General features: G+C 40.3%; 1 non-coding gene across 1 annotated transcript; it reads left to right on the forward strand.

The window, feature by feature from the left end:
• The first annotated feature begins 23,179 nt into the window (after positions 1 to 23,179).
• On the forward strand, positions 23,180 to 23,283 carry LOC112746529 (small nucleolar RNA R71). The gene has a single exon (XR_003174409.1). It is a non-coding gene; the product is annotated as a small nucleolar RNA R71 (small nucleolar RNA).
• The last annotated feature ends 667 nt before the right edge of the window (positions 23,284 to 23,950 follow it).

A 23,950-nucleotide genomic window follows, 5' to 3' on the forward strand; every position in this document is an offset into this window, starting at 1 on the left:
ATCTCAGGACTCAAGAGACTAGATAACCAAGTCTAGATCTCAATACCTTCCTAGATCCAATTCAGAATTCAATTGCAAGAGAATTTAAAAATCAAACAGAAGAAGAAGTAAAACCAAATTCAATTCCCAAAAGTTGCAGTAAAGTGAGACAGAGAGATCTCAAGGTGAGATTGAGACAGAGTTTCCTCAATTCTCAACACCCAAGTGTAAATGAAATGTAAAAAACGAAAACTAAGAGGAAGAAAATTCAATTCCCCTTCCCCAAGACTCAGAATCTCAAAATAACTTCTAACCAAAAGCTCTCCAAAATTACTCAGCAAAACTAAAAGGAAAAGCTCTCTCAAAAACTTAAATTCTAAGCTATTTATACACTCTCTTCAAATGATCTTCAAGCCTTAAATTGGGCCTTTGCTCTTGATGGAATTGGGTTGACAAAAGCCTCTGTTGATTGCTCTTGGAGTTGGAGAGAAACCCACTTGTGAACCGGGCCATGAACCATTAAAGCTTGAGTCAAAGTTTGAGGCAAACTTTGACTCAAGCTTTTCATATCAGCTAGCCTCCCTTTGCTGTCATCCACGTTTGAGCCAAAGTTTGAGGTCAAACTTTGAGCCAAACATGGATTCTCCCTTGCATGCTTCTTGGCCAACGTTTGGCCCAACGTTTGAGGCAAACGTTGGCGCAAACGTGGCTCCATTTAACCTTCAATCAGGGACTCCTCTTCATACTCAAATGGCGCCAACGTTTGACTCAAAGTTTGAGGCAAACGTTGGCGCAAGCTTTTTCTCCCTGGGTGTGCTTGTTGTGGCGCCAACGTTTGACTCAAAGCTTGAGGCAAATGTTGGCGCAAGCTTTTTGCTCCCTGGGTGTGCTTGTTGTGGCGCCAACGTTTGACTCAAAGTTTGAGGCAAACGTTGGCGCATGCTTTTGATGCCTCCAGGGTGAAGTTAAGCTCTTCCTCAAGTTTGAGCTAAAGTTTGAGGCAAGCTTTGGCTCAAGCTTTTTGTTCTCTCTTGCTCCTTGCCATTCCTTCTTTCTTCAACCTTCTTCAAAGCTCTTTTCACCTATCATCAATCAATCAAAAACATCAAAGCTATGCTCCAAATCATGAGATTGTGTTTCTTTCATAATATATGACAATTATAGCACAAAATCTCATGAAAATGCATTAATTTATCCATGGTTGATGGAATCAAAGGAAACATGAAATTCTACCCAATTGGCTTACTTATGGCTCAAGGAAGTGCATAAAATCAATTGAAAACAAAAGAAAAAGGCTAGTGAAACTAGGCTAAGATGACTTGTCATCACAACACCAAACTTAAAGCTTGCTTGTCCCCAAGCAAGAAAAGAATTATCGATAAGAAAGAATGAAATGGAAGAAGATGTTTATGCTAGCAGAGTATTATTGGTAGCTCATGGGATTCTATGTAGATATGTAAATACTCACTTCTTATTGACATTTAGGCCTAGAAAGTCTCCTCCAAGCATCAAGCAACACACTGCTATGACCTCTCATTATTCCTTTGTCCTTGATTATTATTTTTTTCTATAAGCTTTAGTTTAGTGTCATGTGTAACAAGCTCTTTTTCTTTCTTTATGCTTGACACATTATTCACTATAGACACTTGGCTCACATTCCTTCTTAGAACATTGATGCCCAGCACCTCTTTGGGTTACTAAATGCCTTGTAGTTAGGTTGCTCTTGATAGTGGACTTTCAGTTGATGATCCCGGGTTAGTTAACCCAAGGCACCAAGTGTTGATGCACTCCAAAGAACTTAATAATCCAAGCAGATCCTAGTACAAAGACACCACAGGCATATATTCTAAGGTTTAAGCTATTGGTGTCTAGCTTTGTTTCTTTTTTTTTTCTGTTGCCACTTTTGGCTTTTTCTTTTCTCTTTTTGTTTTTCTTTTCAACCAAGGACTTTTATTTGATTGAGATTCATAGACAGTGAGCTACTTTCTACTTAAAAGGAGACAGTCTAGTTCTTTTATTCACTAAAAGTGAGCTATCATACAATCACACATACATACCACCACTTACTATTATTGTACTCCCAACTAACAAAGAACTATCTCACTTCACATTTCAAACAATTCTTTTATTGAATTAAAGATGTAGGGGACAAAGCATGCATTTAGTTAAGTGAAAGTGAACACACAAGCACACACTTAGATTAGCTTACTTATTGCAAAGAGTAATTCTACTTGTACTAGATGAACACTTTAGCAAGTCATAAGTCAAAGCATTTCTCAACCGCAAGAGTTAAGTATAGATACAACCTATTGGTTTGCAGTTCTTTTGTTCTTCCTTCTGTTGTGCCCCTTTTGAGTTGTGGTGCATAATGTCTTCAAATGGTGGTTAGTTCCCTGCACAGTTCTCAAAAGTTGCTTGTTTCTCAAGCCTTTAGGTGACTGGTTAGTATGCATGAATTGAGTGTGGTTTTTGGATTTAATTTGGTGTGGGAACACCAAACTTAATTCCTTGCCACTGTCTCTAATGCAACAGGTTAACTATATGTAAAATTTTGTGTCCTTGCTAAAGGTTATGGAGTTAAAACTAGAAAGCAGTTAAGTAGTTGAATAATCTGTTTGATTGCTTGGAGCTAGTATTGTGCAGGAAGTGAGAATATGCTTTTAAATGAGGTTCTGGTGGAACACCAAACTTAGAATCCTTCATTCTCCCTTAAATTGTTTTGGTGTGTAACACCAAACTTAGCTCCTTGCAATGCATACCAATTAGTTAACATTTTTATTGAAAAGGCTATGAAAAGAAAACTACCTCAGGTTGGGTTGCCTCCCAACAAGCGCTTTTTTAATGTCACTAGCTTGACATCCTTCATTTTTTTCAAGAAGGCTGTAAGCTCTGAACCTCTTTTTCCTTGTCCCATTGTCCTCCTAAGTACAGCTTTACTCTGTGACCATTTGCTGTGAATTGACTCTTTTTGCTTCGTCTAGCAATTTAATACTCCCATAAGGAAAAACCTTGGTTACCAAGTATGGACCAATCCACTTAGATTTAAGCTTGCCAGGGAACATCTTGAGTCGTGAGTTATACAAGAGTACTTGCTGCCCAGGTTTGAATTCTTTCTTCAAGATCTTCCTGTCATGCCACCTCTTGGCTTTTTCTTTGTATATATTGGCATTTTCATAGGCTTCTAGCCTAAATTCATCCAGCTCATTTAGCTGCAACAACCTTTTCTCCCCTGCTGCTTCAGAGTCAAGGTTTAGGAGTTTAGTAGCCCAAAACGCTTTGTGTTCAAGCTCTACAGGGAGGTGACAAGATTTGCCATATAATAGCTGAAAGGGGGACTTCCCAATGGGAGTTTTGAAAGTTGTCCTGTATGCCCAGAGTGCATCCTCTAGCTTCCGAGCCCAATTTTTTCTTGTACTTCCTACTGTCTTCTCCAAGATCTTCTTCAATTCCCTGTTTGCTAATTCAGCTTGTCCATTGGTCTGGGGGTGATATGGCATGGCTACTTTATGAATGACTCCATATTTATGGAGGAATTTCTCCATCTGCTTGTTGCAAAAATGGCCACCACCGTCACTCACAAGACCCTTGGGAACTTGATGAGCTATTTTGGTGGAGAAACGAATCTCTCCAAAACAACACCAATCTAACCGGCAAGTGCACCGGGTCGCATCAAGTAATAAAAACTCACGGGAGTGAGGTCGATCCCACAGGGATTGAAGGATTGAGCAATTTTAGTTTAGTGGTTGATTTAGTCAAGCGAATCAAGATTTGGTTGGGTGATTTGTGATTTGCAGAATTTAAATTGCATGAAATTAAAGAGAGCAGGAAATAAAATTGCTGAATCTTAAAGAACAAGAAATTAAATGGCAGAAACTTAGAGTGCAAGAAATGTAAATTGCGGAATCTTAAAATGCAAGAAATGTAAATGGCTCGAAATGTAAAGGGGATTAGGAGTTGGATTTGCAGAAATTAAACAAAGAAAAGTAACTTGCATCAAACAAAAGAGTAAAAGAAGGTTTGGGTTGAATCGGATCTTGAAGCAGTAAAGTAAATGAAAATTAAAAGCAAGAAACAAAATGTAAATTAGGAATTCAGATCTCAGGGCCCAGAGACTAGAAAACCAAGTCTAGATCTCAATGCCTTCCTAGATCCAACAAGAACAATTGCAAGGGAATTGTAAATTGCAAGGAAAGTAGATGAGAAGCAAGTAATAGAAACGGAAATTCAATTGCAGTAAATAAACAGAGAGATCCAAGGATGAGATTGAAACAGAATTCCTTCAATTCTTCAACCCAAGATCCAAGACAAGTGTAATTGAAATTGAAAGCAAATAAAACTCAGAGGAAGAGAATGGAATTCTCCTTCCCCGAAACTAAGAAATTAAAGATCACTCAATATCCAAAACTCTCCGAAAACTATTATGAAAACTCAAAAGGAAAAGCTCCCCGAAGAACTTGAATTCTATCCTATTTATACACTTTCTTCAAATGATCTTCAAGCCTTGAGTTGGGCCTTTGCTCTTGGTGGAATTGGGTTGAAAGAGGCCTTGGTTGATTGCTCTTGGAGTTTGGAGAGGAACCAAAGTGAACCAATTGAACCGGGTTGGAGTTTCGCAAAAATTGGAGTAAAAGTTTGAGCAAAAGTTAGGGGTCTAACTTTTGCTCCAACTTTTCATATCAGCTACCATAATCTGCTGATACCAACGTTGGTGCCAAAGTTAGGGGTCTAACCTTTGCTCCAACGTTGGCTTTACCTTGTGCACTTATGGCGCCAACGTTAGCCCAAAAGTTAGGGGTCTAACGTTGGCGCAAACTTTCGCTGGTCAGGGGGTATTTTCATGTGCCAACGTTAGCCCAAAAGTTAGGGGTCTAACGTTGGCGCAAACTTTTGGTGCCCAGGGAGTGATTTTCATGTGCCAACGTTAGCCCAAAAGTTAGGGGTCTAACGTTGGCGCAAACTTTTGGTGCCCAGGGAGTGATTTTTAAGTTCCAACGTTAGCCCAAAAGTTAGGGGTCTAACGTTGGGGCTAACTTTTCACCCAAAAGTTTGTGCAAAAGTTTGAGGCTAACTTTAGGTCCAGCTTTTTGCTTCCTGGTTCAATTTCACTTATTCCATTGTCCTCCCTTTACTCCTAGCCATTCCTTCTTGCTTCAACCTTTCTCCAACCTTTCTTCACCTATCATAATCAACCAAACACATCAAATCTATGCTCAAAATCATGAGATATTCATTCTTTCATAATATGTGACAATTATAGCACAAAACCTCATGAAATAGCATGAATTCATACATGGTTGATTAAATCAAAGGAAACATGAAAATCTACCCAATTGGCTTGCTTTTGGCTAAAGAAAGTGCATAATTCTATTGAAAACAAAAGAAAAAGGCTAGTGAAACTAGGCTAAGATGACTTGTCATCACAACACCAAACTTAAAGCTTGCTTGTCCCCAAGCAAGAAATGATTTATTGAGAAGAAAGAATGAAATGGAAGAGGATGTTCATGCTAGTAGAGTGTTATTGGTAGTTCATGGGGTTTTATGTGGATATGCACACACTCACCTCTTATTGATTCTTAAGCTTAGAAAGTCTCCTTCAAGCTTCAAGTAACATACTGCTGTGACCTCTCATTGTTCCTTTATCCTTGGCTATTATCTTGTTCATAAGCTTTGTTTGAGTGTCATGTGTAGCAAGTTCATTTCCTTTTCTTTATACTTGACACATTATTCACTATAGACACTTGGCTCACATTCCTTCTTAGAACATTGATGCCCAGCACCTCTTTGGGCTACTAAATGCCTTGTAGTTAGGTTGCTCTTGATAGTGGACTTTCAACTGATGATCCCGGGTTAGTTAACCCAAGTCATCAAGTGTTGATGCACTCCAAAGAGCTTAATAATCCAAGCAGATCCTAATACAAAGACACCACAGGCATATATTCTAAGGTTCAAGCTATTGGTGTCCAACTTTGTTTCTTTTTGTTTTTCTTTTGTTCTGCCACTTTTTGGCTATTTCTTTTTCTCCCCTTGTTTTTCTTTCTTTTTGTTTTTCTTTCTAACCAAGGATTTTTATTCGATTGAGATTCATAGACAGTAGCTACTTTCTACTTAAGATGAGACATCCTAGTGTTCTTATTCATTAAAGGTGAGCTACTATACAATCACACATATACTACCACCACTTACTTTTATTATACTTCTATCTAACAGAGAACTATCTTACTTCACATTCAAACATTTCTTTTATTGAATTGAAATTGCAGGGGACAAAGCATGCTTTTTGTTAAGTGAAAGTGAACACACAAGCACACACTTAAGCTAGCATACTTATTTTAACTAGAACACTCAAGATGCAAAATGACTGAACTAACAGTTACTATTGCAATGGTAACACTCAAACTTCCAAATTAAAACAGTTCAATGCTGATAGAATTAAGTGACAATACAACCTCTTGGTGGCTTCTTCTTCTTACCCTCAGCTGATGGTATGTAACCCTTCCAAGAGAGTGATTGAATTCCTATAAAGTTCATGGAAGTTGCTTGTTTCTCAAGCCCTTAGGTAACTTGTTAGTGTGCAGGATTTTCTTGTAGGCTTTTGAACTTACTTTGGTGTGTGAACACCAAACTTAGTTCCTTGCCACCTTTCTCATGCATCAAAATAACTATATGTGAAATCCTCCTATCTTTGTTAAAGACAATAAAAACTAGAAAAACTAAAAAGGAAACAATTGGTTAATTAGTTTATCTGATTACTTGGAGCTAGCAGCCATGTATGTAGAAGGTGAGAATGTGCTTTTAAATGAAAATTTGGTGGAACACCAAACTTAGAATCTTTCATTCTCTCTTAATTTATTTTGGTGTGCAACACCAAACTTAGCTCCTTGCAATATAGATAAGTCTAATTAACCCTTTTATTGAAATAGCTATGAAAAGTGAACTACCTCAGGTTGGGTTGCCTCCCAACAAGCGCTTCTTTATTGTCATTAGCTTGACATCGATCCCCTTAGATCATGGGGGTTGAAAATCATAGTGCCTCAGCTTTTCTCCTCTTACTGTGAACTTCCTTCTGGTCTTCTCTTTGATGATATCTAGGTGTTCAAGTGAAAGGATCCAGTTCACAGTATAGCACTCAGATGATTGTGGAGACACCTTCATTGGCTGGGTGTTTAACATCACTTTATCCCCTGGTGAGAAACCTTCAGTGGGGATTTTCTTATTTCTCCACCCTTTTGGCCTCTTCTTCTTTTCTTCTTTCTCAGGAGATAATTCATGCCCTGGTGGTTCTTTATCTGGAGTGTTGAGGTTCTCATCTGGGGGTTTTGGATCTAGTTCCTCCTTGATTTCTTTGGTCTGTTGCACCATCTCTACTTCTTTCAAGCATGGATGTAGAAGTCTTAGAGTTAACTCATTGAATGCCTCCTTCAAGCTTTGATCCTTGGTCTTATCCTTCATACAATCTTCTTCTTGAGTGGGCTCATGCAGGATTTTAAAAACATGGAATGCTAGGTGCTCATCATGCACTCTTAACAACAATTCTCCTTTTTCAACATCTATCAATGCTCTGCCCGTAGCCAGGAAAGGCCTCCCCAGGATGATGGGAGTGTTAGGGTCTTCATCCATATCTAGGATGACAAAATCAGCTGGGAGAAAGAATTTTCCCACTTTTACCAACACATTCTCCACAACTCCCAGCGCTTGCTTAATGGATTTGTCAGCCATTTGGAGAACTATTCGTGTGGACTTCAGCTCAGAAATTTGAAGTTTCCTCATTAGAGACAAAGGCATCAAGTTTATACCTGCACCGAGGTCACAAAATGACTTCTCAATTATTATGTTTCCTATGGTGCAAGGTATGTAAAAACTCCCAGGATCGTCTTTCTTCTCTGGCAACTCTCTTTGGAGGATAGCACTACATTCCTTTGTCATCTCAACAATCTGTCCTTCCTTCAGGGATCTTTTCTTTGTGAGTACTTCTTTCATAAATTTGGCATATAATGGCATCTGTTCAAGTGCTTCTAAGAAAGGAATATTGATGCTGAGAGTCTTGAATATATCCAGGAATTTTGAGTATTGCTTATCCTCGTTTTCTTTTTTGAACCTCTGAGGGTACGGAAGTTTGGGGACATCTGGCTTCACCCCTTCCTTCTTCTCTTGTAGCTGTGTTTCAAGGATGTCCACATCTTTCTTTGAGCTTTTTGCATTCTTGGTCTTTCTCTCCTCTTCACTTCTCTCTTCTGTCTCTTCTTGTGGAACTTCTCTGTTGTGTTCTTCTTGATTGATGGCTTCCTTCTCCCTAGTCTTTTCACTTCCCACTATGATTGCTTTGCACTCCTCCCACTTTGTATCTTTTCCTTTGTCCTTTGGATTGGAGATTGTATCACTTGGGAGAACATTGGTTGGCCGTTCAGCTTGTTTTGCCAATTGTCCCACTTGTCGTTCTAGGCTCTTCATGGTAGCTTCATTTCTCTCTTGTATTTTGACCAAGCTTTGAGTGGACTGAGAAATTGCTTGTATGGCTGCCTCAAGACTTGAAATTCTACTTTCATGATGGTCTATTGGTGGTATGATGGGGGTGGAATGTGGTTGTTGGAAGTTATTTGTAGGGGTAGTGTGGTAGTTTTGGGGGTTAGATGTTGGTGCGGAAATGCTATTTTGATGAGTTTGTGGATTGTGGTGGGGTGGTTGATATGTATTTTGTGGTTTCTTGTATTGATTATTATTAGCATTTTGCTGGTCGTGGTTTGAGTAAGTTGTGTTTCTTGAGATGTTTTGGTTTGAGTTTTTCTGCCACGGTTGCTGGCTGTGGGTGTGGTTATCTCCCCATCTGAGATTTGGATGGTTCTTCCAGGATGGATTGTAGGTGTCACCATAAACCTCATTTTGGCATGAGCCTTGGTTGTGCACATATTGAGGTTGTTCCTGCTACTGATTTTCTTGGTTTTCTTCATTTTGTCCCCATGTGGTTGATGGTTGGCTTATATTCACTGCTGCAACTTGTAAACTATCAATCTTTTTAGCCATCTGCTCAAATTGTTCTTGAATCTGCTGCTGCATTATCTTGTTTTGAGCTAGGAGGGTGTCAACCCCTTCCATTTCTAACACTCCTTTCCTTAGTGATGGTTGGTGTTGTCTCTGATGGCCAAAGAAATATTGGTTGTTAGCCACCATGTCAATGAGGTTCTGAGCTTCTTCAGCTGTCTTCATGAGTTGCATTGAGCCTCCTGCTGAATAGTCAAGTGCCTCTTGAGCTTTCATTGTCAGTCCTTCATAGAAATTTTGGAGTTTATCCCATTCATTAAACATCTCTGGTGGACACTTCCTGAGTAAAGCTTTGTATCTCTCCCATGCTTCATACAATGACTCTCCATCCATCTGAATAAATGTTTGAACTTTAGTCTTCAATCTAATAACTCTTTGAGGTGGGTAAAACTTGGCAAGAAACTTGGTTACTAGATCATCCCAGTTGTTGATGCTATCTCTTGGAAATGACTCCAACCATTGAGTGGCTTTGTCTTTGAGGGAAAATGGAAATAGCAGCAATTTGTAACTGTCAGGATGCACACCATTGGTCTTCACTATGTTACATATCCTCAGGAAGGTGGATAGGTGCTGGTTTGGATCTTCCAAGGGGCCTCCTCCATAGGAACAGTTGTTCTGCACCAAGGTGATGAGTTGGGGCTTCAATTCAAAGTTATTTGCATCGACATTTGGGGTAAGGATGCTACTCCCACAATGCCTTGGATTAGCAAGTGTATATGAAGCCAAGACTCTCCTCTGGGGTTGACCATTGTTGTTGGCCATTCTCACTGGTGGATTTGTTGGATTTGTTGAGTGTTCCTCCAATTCATGATATTCTTCATCTGATTCTTCCTCTCCAGCAACATTTTTTTCTCTTGCTTCTCTTCTTGTATCTGACATACAAGCAAAACACAAGAAACACACAAAAACCAGTGACACTTTAATCTATTGCTAGAATGAAGTTTGAGTTAGCTTAAGCAAAAATTCAAACAGTTAGTGGGTTAGTCAAAAATTAAAGAAACTGAAAAGAAAAATTGCTTGATCTAAACTACTACCTCACTTAATCATTGTCAATCTAATCAATCCCCGGCAACGGCGCCAAAAACTTGATGAGCTATTTTGGTGGAGAAACGAATCTCTCCAAAACAACACCAATCTAACCGGCAAGTGCACCGGGTCGCATCAAGTAATAAAAACTCACGGGAGTGAGGTCGATCCCACAGGGATTGAAGGATTGAGCAATTTTAGTTTAGTGGTTGATTTAGTCAAGCGAATCAAGATTTGGTTGGGTGATTTGTGATTTGCAGAATTTAAATTGCATGAAATTAAAGAGAGCAGGAAATAAAATTGCTGAATCTTAAAGAACAAGAAATTAAATGGCAGAAACTTAGAGTGCAAGAAATGTAAATTGCGGAATCTTAAAATGCAAGAAATGTAAATGGCTCGAAATGTAAAGGGGATTAGGAGTTGGATTTGCAGAAATTAAACAAAGAAAAGTAACTTGCATCAAACAAAAGAGTAAAAGAAGGTTTGGGTTGAATCGGATCTTGAAGCAGTAAAGTAAATGAACATTAAAAGCAAGAAACAAAATGTAAATTAGGAATTCAGATCTCAGGGCCCAGAGACTAGAAAACCAAGTCTAGATCTCAATGCCTTCCTAGATCCAACAAGAACAATTGCAAGGGAATTGTAAATTGCAAGGAAAGTAGATGAGAAGCAAGTAACAGAAACGGAAATTCAATTGCAGTAAATAAACAGAGAGATCCAAGGATGAGATTGAAACAGAATTCCTTCAATTCTTCAACCCAAGATCCAAGACAAGTGTAATTGAAATTGAAAGCAAATAAAACTCAGAGGAAGAGAATGGAATTCTCCTTCCCCGAAACTAAGAAATTAAAGATCACTCAATATCCAAAACTCTCCGAAAACTATTATGAAAACTCAAAAGGAAAAGCTCCCCGAAGAACTTGAATTCTATCCTATTTATACACTTTCTTCAAATGATCTTCAAGCCTTGAGTTGGGCCTTTGCTCTTGGTGGAATTGGGTTGAAAGAGGCCTTGGTTGATTGCTCTTGGAGTTTGGAGAGGAACCAAAGTGAACCAATTGAACCGGGTTGGAGTTTCGCAAAAATTGGAGTAAAAGTTTGAGCAAAAGTTAGGGGTCTAACTTTTGCTCCAACTTTTCATATCAGCTACCATAATCTGCTGATACCAACGTTGGTGCCAAAGTTAGGGGTCTAACCTTTGCTCCAACGTTGGCTTTACCTTGTGCACTTATGGCGCCAACGTTAGCCCAAAAGTTAGGGGTCTAACGTTGGCGCAAACTTTCGCTGGTCAGGGGGTATTTTCATGTGCCAACGTTAGCCCAAAAGTTAGGGGTCTAACGTTGGCACAAACTTTTGGTGCCCAGGGAGTGATTTTCATGTGCCAACGTTAGCCCAAAAGTTAGGGGTCTAACGTTGGCGCAAACTTTTGGTGCCCAGGGAGTGATTTTTAAGTTCCAACGTTAGCCCAAAAGTTACGGGTCTAACGTTGGGGCTAACTTTTCACCCAAAAGTTTGTGCAAAAGTTTGAGTCTAACTTTAGGTCCAGCTTTTTGCTTCCTGGTTCAATTTCACTTATTCCATTGTCCTCCCTTTACTCCTAGCCATTCCTTCTTGCTTCAACCTTTCTCCAAGCTTTCTTCACCTATCATAATCAACCAAACACATCAAATCTATGCTCAAAATCATGAGATATTCATTCTTTCATAATATGTGACAATTATAGCACAAAACCTCATGAAATAGCATGAATTCATACATGGTTGATTAAATCAAAGGAAACATGAAAATCTACCCAATTGGCTTGCTTTTGTCTCAAGAAAGTGCATAATTCTATTGAAAACAAAAGAAAAAGGCTAGTGAAACTAGGCTAAGATGACTTGTCATCAGAACTCCATATCTAGTGAAGATATGCTTCTTAAGGAATTGAAGGACAATTTGTGCATCACAAGTGGTTGTGGCTATGGCTTCTACCCACTTTGAGACGTACTCCACTGCTACCAAGATATATCTGAAAGAATAGGAAGGGGAAAGGAGTCCCATGAAATCAATTCCCCATAGATCAAATAATTCCAATTCCAAAATGAAGTTTTGAGGCATTTCATTCCTTCTTGTCAGTCCTCCTACTCTCTGGCATTCGTTACATTGGTGAACATACTCTCTAGCATCCTTGAAGATAGTTGGCCAATAGAAGCCACTCTGTAGTATCTTTGCAGCTGTTCTTTCTGGGCCAAAGTGTCCACCATAAGCTGAGCCATGGCAATGCCACAAGATATCCCTTATTTCACTCTCAGGGACACACCTTCTAATTACTCCATCAGAACATCTCTTGAACAGGAAGGGTTCATCCCACAAGAATTTCCTTGCTTCATTAATTAACTTCTTCACTTGTTGCTTAGAGAACTCTTGAGGTATCTTCCTTCCCACTTTGTAGTTTGCTATGTCAGCAAACCAAGGTGCTTGCTGGTTATGCAAAAGGTGTTCATCTGGAAAGCTTTCATTCACGGGCTGGGAGGCTTTTTGAATTGTTTCTTGTGGTAGTCTCGACAAATGATCAGCAACTCGGTTTTCAGCGCCCTTCCTGTCCCTTACCTCAATATCAAACTCTTGTAGGAGCAATATCCACCTGATAAGTCTTAGTTTAGCGTCCTGCTTTGACATCAAATACTTAAGGGTAGCATGGTCAGTATAAACCACAATTTTGGATCCTATCAAGTATGATCTAAACTTATCAACTGCATAAACTACAACTAACAATTCCTTCTCTGTTGTGGTGTAATTTTTTTGGGCCTCATTCAACACTTTACTTGCATAATATATGACATGATGCAAGTTTCCCTTCTTTTGTCCAAGTACAGCGCCAATTGCAATGTCACTTTCATCACACATGAGTTCAAAAGGTAGCTCCCAATCTGGGGGTGTGATGATTGGTGCTGTTGTGAGTTTGTTTTTTAAAGTTTCAAAGGCATGCTGGCAGTTTTCATCAAAAACAAAGGGATTATCGATCATTAATAGATTACTCAAAGGTTTGGCTATTTTTGAAAAATCCTTGATAAACCTTCTATAAAATCCTGCATGCCCCAAGAAACTTCTAATAGATTTCACATTAATTGGTGGAGGGAGTTTTTCTATGATCTCAACCTTTGCCTTGTCAACCTCTATCCCTTTTCTTGAAATTTTATGACCAAGAACAATCCCCTCGGGTACTATGAAATGGCACTTCTCCCAGTTCAAAACCATATTAGTTTCATGGCACCGTTTCAAGACAAGAGTTAGATGGTTCAGGCAAGCATTGAAATTATCACCAAAAACAGAAAAGTCGTCCATGAAGACCTCTAAAAAATTTTCGACCATATCGGAGAAAATGGAAAGCATACACCTCTGAAATGTGGCTGGGGCATTTCATAGCCCAAATGGCATCCTCTTGTATGCAAAAACTCCAAATGGACATGTGAAGGCAGTCTTTTCTTGGTCCTTGGGGTCCACCACGATTTGATTGTACCCAGAATATCCGTCCAAGAAGCAATAATAGGCATGGCCGGCCAATCTTTCCAGCATCTGATCAATAAATGGGAGAGGAAAATGATCTTTCCTTGTGGCATCATTCAATCTTCTATAGTCTATGCACATCCTCCACCCAGTCACTGTTCTAGTAGGGATCAACTCATTCTTCTCATTAGTGATGACCGTCATTCCTCCTTTCTTTGGTACAACTTGAACCGGGCTCACCCATGAGCTGTCAGATATTGGGAAGATTATCCCTGTATTCCACAACTTCATTACTTCCTTCTGGACAACTTCCTTCATTGTGGGATTTAGCCTTCTTTGAGGTTGAACACTGGTTTGGAATTGTCCTCCAAGAGGATCTTATGCATACACACTGCAAGGCTGATGCCTTTCAGGTCGTCAATGGTCCATCCCAAAGCATCTTTGTGAGCTTTGAGTACATCAAGAAGTTCTCCTTCTTCTTTTTTTGTCAGGGATGAATTAATGATCACTGGGAAGCTCTCTGATGTGCCAAGGAATGCATAATTGAGATGAGTGGGTAATGGCTTCAGTTCTTGTTTTCGTACTTCTTCCTTCTTGTCTTGTTTTTCCTCTTGTTCAATAGAAATCTCGGCTACTTGTTCCTCTGTTGTCTCTTGAGGATTATCTTCCAGCATTTCTTCCACCAAGCTCTCTATCATATCCACTCTCATATAATCCTCTTGCTCAGGAATGTGTTGCATTGACTTGAAAACGTTTATGACCATTTGTTCATTGTGGACCCTGAAGATCATCTCTCCTTTTTCTACATCAATGATGGCTCTTGCTGTGGCTAGAAATCGCCTTCCCAAAATGATTGAATTGTTCCCTTCCTCTTCAGTATCCAAAATCACAAAATCTGCTGGGAAAATAAACTCCCCAACCTTCACCAACAGGTTCTCCACAATTCCATTGGGTGTTTTGATTGATCTATCAGCCTTGACCAATGACTGATGCACAGAAAACTTGTCTCACAACAAATCTCCCTTCGGCAAGTGTACCGAATTTGTCGTCAAGTAAAAACTCACAATAGAGTGAGGTCGAATCCCACAGGGATTGATTGATCAAGAAACTTTAATTAGAAGAATGTTCTAGTTGAGCGAATCCAGAATTTTGGTTGAGAGTTGCAGAAAATAAAATGGCGGGAATGTAAATAACAGAAAAGTAAATGTTAGGATTAAAGGACTGGAAGTAAATGACTGAAAATAAATTGCAGAATTGTAAATGGGAATGGGAGATTTGCTCATAAAAGTAAATGGTAGAAATTAAAGAGAATGGGTAAGATCAGAGATGGGGAGTTCATTGGGCTTAGGAGATGATGCAATTCTCCGGATCAAGTTCATTTTCATCTCTTCCTCAATCAATGCACTCATTGATCTCCTTGGCAATCTTAAGTGACTGAATTACAATTTCTTGCAATTCAATCTCTCAAATCTTAATCAATAGCCAATTCCTTGGTCAATTGCTCATGAGAAGAGATGAAGTATGGTCACTGATTATACCACATGCATTTCCCAAATCAAGTATTGAGAGGGTTATAGTCACATACCCATCCAAACCCAATTTGGTCCAGCATGAGAAAGCATTTCTAGCTTGATCTCTTCATTCCTCTTTCAAGGTTCAAAAGAGATCCAAGTTTGAATAGCTTCTCTTCCAAGATAACTACTCAATTGGATGAAGATCGAAAGCTTTCAAGTAAAATCAAGAGAAAAGATAGAAGAAGAATAATGAAAATTAGTATTGATCCATCAATTTACAACAAAGCTCCCTAACCCAATGAAAGGGGTTTAGTTGTTCATAGCTCTAGAAAATGAAAACAAAGATGGAGAATACATCATAAAACTAGAAAATGCAGAGAAAGTAAAATACAAAGAGTAGTTCTCCTCTTTCAGCCTCCTCCAAAACTCTCTTTTACAATTCAAAGCTACTCCTATATATACTACTCTTCTCAGCTTCTAGTTTGCTCTTCTAGTCTTGGGCCTTTGGATCTTGAGTTTGAAGCAGTTCTTTTCTTCATTTGGGCTTGGCTTTACTTGCAGAGAGAAAGTGTTAAGTGGGCAGAGACTTTAGCTCAGGGCGTAAGGGGTGTTAATCATTTAGTGAAAGTATAAGTTCGGGAACGTTAGTGACACTTAACATTTTCACTAACGTTCCAATGTACCCCTTTGCCTCACGTTAGAGCTCACGTTAACTAGGTTAATGTGGCTTCTAACGTGGCCTTGCCAACCTTGGAGAAAGTTAGTGATACTCAACATTATCACTAACGTTCTAGTGTGCCCCTTTTTGCTTCACGTTAAAGCCCACGTTAACTAGGTTAACGTGGCTTCTAACATGGCCTTGCCAACCTTCGAGAACGTTAGCGACACTCAACATTGTCACTAACATTCCAATGTGACCCTAGATCTCACGTTAAAGTCCACGTTAACTAGGTTAACGTGGCTTCTAACGTGGCCATTCTTAGACATCCCAACATTAGTGACAATGTTGAGTGTCACTAACGTTGGCTCATCATTCATTCCTCATCGTTAGCTTCCACGTTAACTAAGTTAAGGTGGAAGTTAACGTGGCTCCTTGGGGGTTGTGTGGTTGCTTCCAACGTTAGTGACAATGTTGAGTGTCACTAACGTTGTCGACAACTCTCACTTCTTACGTTAGCTCCCACGTTAACCAAGTTAACATGGGAGTTAACGTGGTGTGTTGCATCCTTAGGCCAACGTTAGTGACAATGTTGAATGTCACTAACGTTGGCTTCTCTTCCCCCTTTAACGTTAGAGGCCACGTTAACTAGGTTAACGTGGGCTCTAACGTGACCACTCATGAGTGTTTGCCAACGTTAGTGATAATGTTAAGTGTCACTAACGTTGGCTCAACTTCCCTTTTTCACGTTAGAGTTCACGTTAACTTAGTTAACGTGACTCTTAACGTGGGCAATGATGGCTTTGAGAGTGTCATTGGCAATCACTTTTCTCATTAACCTTGCAAGTTTCCTCCCTTTCCTTGCTTCCTTTGGTCCTGAAATCAAGCAATAGAGTGCATCAAAGTTCTAGTCCAAGTCATGGGCAATGCAACATACAATTTGTCACTTAGCTTATGCAAAATCCTCATGAAATAATGTAAAATGCACAATGTATGCTTGAATCAAGGTGTAAGTGAATATCTACCCAAAACTAGCTTATTTCCTAAGGAAAAGCATGAAACTAACCTAAAAACAGTAAAGAAAAGGTCAGTGAAACTGGCCAAGATGCCCTGGCATCACAACACCAAACTTAAAGCTTGCTTGTCCCTAAGCAAGTACTGGAACAAGAGAATGATGAATGGAATATCTAGAGGAATGACTCATTCTTGTGGAAGTCATGTTACTGATTTTATGGTGGTTTCATGCATAGCAACTTAGGTTCATTCCATTACTGGCTTTCAGATCTTTATCATGTCCCTAAACACTTACTTTGTCTATATCCCATGAGACTTTTATTCATTGATCCTTTTATTGTTATTTCAAGGGTTATTTGTGTTATTTAGGCTAAGTGCTCTGTAAGGGGGCAACTCTTTAAGATAAGCTTTCAGCCAACACTCCCGAACCAGTTGGTTCAAGGTGCTAGGTGTTGAAGCACCCCTAAGGACTTACTCCCTCAAGTCTCTCCCCCATACATACACACCACAGGCATATAGTTCCTTTATTTTCTTTTCTTGAGACCTTGGTGTCCAGCACCTCTTTGGGTTACTAAGTGCTCTGTGGTGAGGGTTACTCTTGATAGTGGATTTTCAGCTGATAATCCCGGGTTAGTTAACCCAAGTTACCAAGTGATAAAGCACCCCTGAGAGCTTATTCATCCAAGTAGATCCCTTACACAGGAGCACCATAGACACTTGTCTCAAGGTCCAAACCATTGGTGCCTAGCCTTATTGCTTACTCTTTTTCTTTTGTTTTTCACTTCCATTATTCTTTCCCTTTTCTCTTATTAGGATCTTGTCATCTACTTAGTCTCATGGGTATATCCAAAGTCAAGTATTCAGGATAGATAGTTGTCCTCCTAACCTTGCGGTTGAACCAACTTAGCTAACTTATGACTACCCCAAAGATTCATGAATGCACTTCCACAATATGAACTCCACTCTAGTCTTTTAAAAACAATCTCTCTTCATTTAATTCAAAAAGAACAAGCATACAAGTAAGTTAAGTAAGGATGCAGTGACATAAAGACTAGCACACAGAGCTACTCAGAACTTAAAAGACATAAAAAAAAATTCAACTACAAGTAGCCACAAATCAAAAGTGCATTCGGACTTCCAACTTTCAACCATTCTGAGTACAATGGAATTAAGTAACAATACAACCTTCGGGTGATGATTTCTGGATGCTCTCTCTCTTTGTCATCATCCTAGTTTTTGGCTGCCTCGCTTCTTTGGGTAGAGGTGCACCATTTCCTCATAAGATTCCTGCAAGGTGACTGGAAGTTGCTTGTTCCCAAAGCACTTGAGACATAGTTAGCTTGCATGTATGCTGGTGCTTTTTGAACTCAATTTGGTGTGTGAACACCAAACTTAGTTCCTTGCCCAGTGCAAACATTGCACATATGCAGAGAACCCCATATCTTATTGTCAACAAAGCAATGATCACCTATAGTCTAACTACATCTAAGTGGTTTCTCTTGATTGGATGGAGCTAGCAATGTTCTTCTGGAGTGGAGTGTAATTCTAACCAATGTCCTTTGGTGGAACACCAAACTCCGAATTACACCATCACTCTTGGATTATTCTGGTGTGGAACACCAAACTTAGCTCCTTACAATACAGGGGAAACGACTTGTGATGTTTATTGAAATAGAGATGAGAGTGAAACTACCTGAAGTTGGGTTGCCTCCCAACAGAGCGCTCTTTTATCGTCGCTAGCTCGACGAGTCCTTAGTTACTTGAGATGGTACTTTACTCTGGGGCTTTCCCCCATGTTGCCCAGATAATGCTTGAGTCTTTGTCCATTCACTGTAAAAGTCCTCTCTGAACCTTCATCCGTGATTTCGATGTGGCCATATGGTGATACTTTCGTAACCATGAAAGGTCCGGACCACCTTGACTTGAGTTTTCCTGGAAACAGCCTTAATTTAGAATTGTAAAGGAGTACTCGCTGCCCCTTTTCAAAACTCCTTGGCGCAAGATGCATGTCATGTTTTCTCTTTGCCTTCTCTTTATACATCTTAGTGTTTTCATAGGCTTGTGACCTGAATTCCTCCATCTCTTGGAGCTGCAAGATCCTTTTTGCACCAGCAGCAATGCTGTCAAAATTTAGTATCTTGATAGCCCAGAGAGCTTTGTGTTCCAGCTCCAGTGGTAAATGACAAGCCTTCCCATAGACCAGTTGATATGGAGACATTCCAAGTAGAGTTTTGAATGCTGTTCTGTATGCCCAAAGAGCATCATCCAGCTTCTTCGACCAATCCTTTCTAGATGCACCCACAGTTTTTTCCAAGATCCTCTTCAGTTCTCTGTTGGATATCTCAGTTTGCCCACTCGTTTGAGGGTGGTAAGGTATGGCTACTTTGTGTTTTACCCCATATCGTAGGAGGAGAGCTTCTAGTGGATTGTTACAAAAGTGGCTCCCTCCATCACTGATGAGGGCTCTTGGGACTCCAAACCGGCTAAAGATATTCTTCCTGAGGAAGTTCATGACTACCTTGTTATCATTAGTTGGGGTTGCAATAGCCTATACCCACTTGGAAACATAATCCACTGCTACCAGTATATACTTGTTTGCATATGAGGTTGGGAATGGTCCCATGAAATCTATTCCCCACACATCAAACAGTTCCAGTTCCAAGATGAAATTTTGTGGCATGGCGTTTCTTTTGGGCAGGTTTCTAGATCTTTGGCATTCATTGCAGCTTTTTACTAGTTCCTTGGCATCCTTGAAAAGGGTGGGCCAAAAGAATCCGCTTTGTAACACCTTTGCTACAGTTCTGTCCCCTCCAAACTGCCCGCCATAACATGAACCGTGGCAGTTCCACAGGACTTCTCTTCCTTCCTCTTTCGAAACACATCTTCTAAGGATTCCATCTGAACATTTCTTGAAGAGATATGGCTCGTCCCAGACAAAGTATTTTACATCATTCATGAGCTTCCTCTTTTGATGTTTATTGATCCCTGGGGGTAATGCCCCAGTTGCCTTGAAATTTGCAATATCTGCGAACCATGGTGCTTTGTGAACTGTCATCAACTGCTCATCAGGGAAGAGCTCGTTCACATTTGTATCATTTTCTCCACCTTGATCATGAGGGATTCTGGATAGGTAATCTGCCACCTTGTTCTCCACTCCTTTCTTGTCTCTGATTTCAATATCAAACTCCTGCAACAGTAAGATCCACCTTATTAGTCTTGGCTTTGATTCTTACTTGGCAAACAAATATTTAAGTGCTGTGTGATCTGTAAAAACAATCACTTTAGCACCAATGAGGTATGATCTAAATTTGTCAAATGTAAAAACTATTGCTAGCAACTCCTTTTCAGTAGTGGTATAATTTCTTTGAGTTTCATTAAGGACTTTGCTAGCATAGTATATCACACGAACTAGGTTATTTTTCCTTTGTCCTAACACTGCCCCAACTGCAAAATCAGATGCATCACACATCAATTCAAATGGTAGGTTCCAATCAGGTGGGGAAATGATAGGAGCAGAGGATAACCTCATTTTCAAATGTGCAAATGCTAGCATGCATGTTTCATCAAAGATAAACGGTGTATCAGATACAAGGAGATTGCTTATGGGCTTGGCTATCTTTGAAAAATCTTTAATGAACCTTCTGTAAAAACGAGCATGCCCTAAAAAACTCCTAATTGCCTTGACATCACTGGGTGGGGGTAGTTTTTCAATAAGTTCTACTTTAGCTCTATCAACCTCAATGTCTTGGTGAGAGACCTTGTGACCAAAGACTATTCCTCCTGTCACCATGAAGTGACATTTTTCCCAGTTCAAGACCAAATTGGTCTCTTGGCATCTTTTCAATACCAAGGCGAGGTGATGTAGGCAACTAGGAAAAGAATCTCCGAATACCGAGAAATCATCCATAAAAACTTCAATGAATTTTTCTATCATATCTGAAAAGATAGAAAGCATGCAGCGTTGGAAAGTTGCAGGGGTATTACATAATCCAAATGGCATGCGCCTATAGGCAAACACTCCATACGGACAAGTAAATGAGGTTTTCTCTTGGTCTCTCGGATCAACCACTATTTGGTTATATCCTGAATAACCGTCGAGAAAACAATAATATGCGTGCCCTGCAAGTCTTTCCAACATCTGATCCATGAATGGAAGGGGAAAGTGGTCTTTTCGTGTAGCCTCATTGAGTTTTCTGTAGTCTATGCACATCCGCCATCCTGTGACAGTCCTTGTGGGTATGAGCTCGTTTTCTCATTGGTAACCACAGTGATTCCTCCCTTCTTGGGCACAACATGTATGGGGCTAACCCAAGGGCTGTCCGAAATTGGGTATATGACCTCTCCTTGCCAAAGCTTCATAACCTCTTTCTGTACCACTTCCTTCATAATTGGGTTCAGCCTTCTTTGGGATTGAATGGATGGCTTGGCATCATCTTCCACCAGTATTTTATGCATGCATATGGCTGAACTGATTCCCTTCAGGTCAGCAAGGGTCCATCCAATGGCATCCTTATGCTCCCGCAGCACCTTGAGTAGCTCGTCCTCTTGATCTTGACTGAGGGATGAATTTATGATCACTGGGTAGTTTTTATTTTCTCCTAGATATGCATATTTGAGAGTGGGTGGCAGTGCTTTGAGTTCAAGTTTGGGTGCTTCTGACTTTTCGTTCCCTTCCTTTGGTGCATCTGGTATATGTATTTCTGCTGTGGCTACCTCTTCACTTGATTCAGATTCTTCCTCCACCAATCTCTCGTCCTCTTCAGGTTCTTCTTCTTCAAAATTCTCTTGCACTTCATCCTCAAGTGCATCTAACCTCATGCATTTCCCCAATTGTTCTGGTGGATAACTCATGGCCTTGAACACATTGAATGTCATCTTTTCATTGTGTAATCTCAGTGTGAGGTCACCCTTCTGAACATCGATGACAGCTCCAGCAGTGGCCAAGAATGGCCTTCCCAGGATGATGGAGGTCTTGGCGTCCTCCTGCATGTCCAGCACCACAAAATCTGCTGGAAATATGAAATCTCCCACTTTTACTAGCAAATCCTCTACTATCCCGTGAGGGAATTTGAACGATCGGTCTGCCAGTTGTAGGGCCATTTTTGTTGGTTTAGCCTCCTCAATTTTCATCTTTCTCATCATAGCTACTGACATCAAATTGATGCTGGCCCCTAAGTCACAAAGAACCTTCTCTACTGTGGTTTCTCCTATAATACAAGGGATCTGAAAACTCCCAGGATCCTTCAGTTTCTGAGGTAGTTTACGCTGAATGATAGCACTACACTCTTCAGTTAGTATCACAGTCTCATTGTTCTTCCAGCTTCTCTTCTTAGTCATTAGCTCCTTCAAAAACTTGGCATAGAGTGGCATTTGTTCTATGACTTCAGCAAAGGGTATGTTGATTTGTAGCTTCTTGAGGATTTCTAAAAATCTCAAGAACTGGTTGTCATCTTCCTTTTTCTTCAATAGCTGGGGATATGGAGCTCTTGAGTTGTTCAGTTGGGGTATCCCTTTTTCTTTCTGCAGACTTGGCGTGGGAGGTTGAACTCCATCTTGCTCTTCTCCCTTTTCATTTGAGCCTTCTTCTTGTGGTTTTTGGGAATGTTCCTTCAGTTCCTTCCCACTCCTAAGTGTGATAGCTTGACACTCCTCCCTTTTGCTTGAGTGGGCATCATAGCAAAAGTTGTGGTTAGGGAGCTGCTTAAATAGATAGCTGATTTGTGTCTCCAGTTTCGTGATGGCAGCATTTTGATTCTGCATGTTGGACTGCACTTCCTCTCTGAATACTTTACTGTCTCGAATGTCTCTACATACTCCTTCAATTAAGGTTTCGATCTTAGAGAGCTTGTCATCAATTGATGGGTGATTCGGAGCAGATGTGTTATTTTGGTTTTGATAAGCATATGAAGAAGTGTTGTTGTGGGGGTGTTGAGACGTCCTCTGTGTGAATTGCTGGTGAGCTGCATTGTTGTTGGAGTTGTAACGTCTCTGGTCTTGGTTTTGATCTTGCTCACCTCCCCACCCAAAGTTTGGGTGGTTTCTCCATCCAGGGTTGTAGGTCTTGGAGTATGGATCATAGTTTTTCCTTGGTGAACTCCCAATGTAGTTGGCTTGCTCCTGACTCCCCTCTGCTTCTTCATTCACTCCTTCTTGGATTGTTGATGAAGTGGAGATTGTTGCTACTTGGTTCATCTCCATCTTCTTGGTGAGGTCAACCAGCTGCTGGGTAATGAGCTTGTTTTGGGCCAACAGAGCATCTACATTGTTTAGCTCCATTACTCCTCTTGTGTTCCCTCTTTCGGAAGCATAGAAGTAGTCGTTCTCTACTACTGTTTCAATAACATCTATAGCTTCCTCAATGGTCTTCTTCTTGTTCAAAGATCCTCCAGATGAATGGTCTACGGCCTTCTTTGACTCATAAGAGAGCCCTTCATAGAAAATGTGCAGCTGCACCCATTCGTTGAACATGTCAGGTGGACACCTCCTTGTTAAGTCCTTAAACCTCTCCCATGCTTCATATAGAGTCTCACCATCTTGTTGCCTGAAAGTTTGGACCTCAGCTCTCAGCCTATTGATTCGTTGAGGAGGGTAAAATCTTGCTAAGAATTTGTTCACCACGTCTTCCCAAGTTGTCAAGCTTTCCCTTGGGAAAGATTCTAGCCATTTGGCTGCCTTGTCCCTGAGTGAGAATGGAAATAAGAGCAGCCTATAGGCGTCAGAATGAACACCATTAGACTTCACTGTGTCACATATTCTCAGGAAGGTGGTTAAATGTTGATTGGGGTCTTCTTGAACATTTCCTCCAAACGAACAGTTGTTCTGAACAAGGGTGATGAGCTGTGGTTTAAGTTCAAAGTTGTTGGCATGGATTGTTGGCTTTTGGATGCTACTTCCACAATTGCCTGGGTTTGGATTGATGTAAGAGCCCAAAACTCTTCTATCCTCCCCAGCATGATTTGCTCTACCTCCTCCCCCATGGTTGTGATCTTCTTCTTCATGATGGTTTTCCATGTTGTCTTCCATGTTTGTTTCAAAGAATTCCTCTTCTTCCTCAGCACCAACCACTTTCTTTCCTCTTGCCTCCCTCCTTAATCTAAGGAAGGTCCTCTCAGGTTCAGAATCGAAGGAAGTTGAAGCCCTGCTTCTTCTTCCTGTCATACAACCATCAAGTGCAAGCAAGAAAAGATAGGTGCAGAAAGTATTTGTGTCAGAATTACTATTAGTTGTGGGTGATGCA

Source organism: Arachis hypogaea, chromosome 14 (assembly GCF_003086295.3).
Source record: "Arachis hypogaea cultivar Tifrunner chromosome 14, arahy.Tifrunner.gnm2.J5K5, whole genome shotgun sequence".
Taxonomy (NCBI): domain Eukaryota; kingdom Viridiplantae; phylum Streptophyta; class Magnoliopsida; order Fabales; family Fabaceae; genus Arachis; species Arachis hypogaea.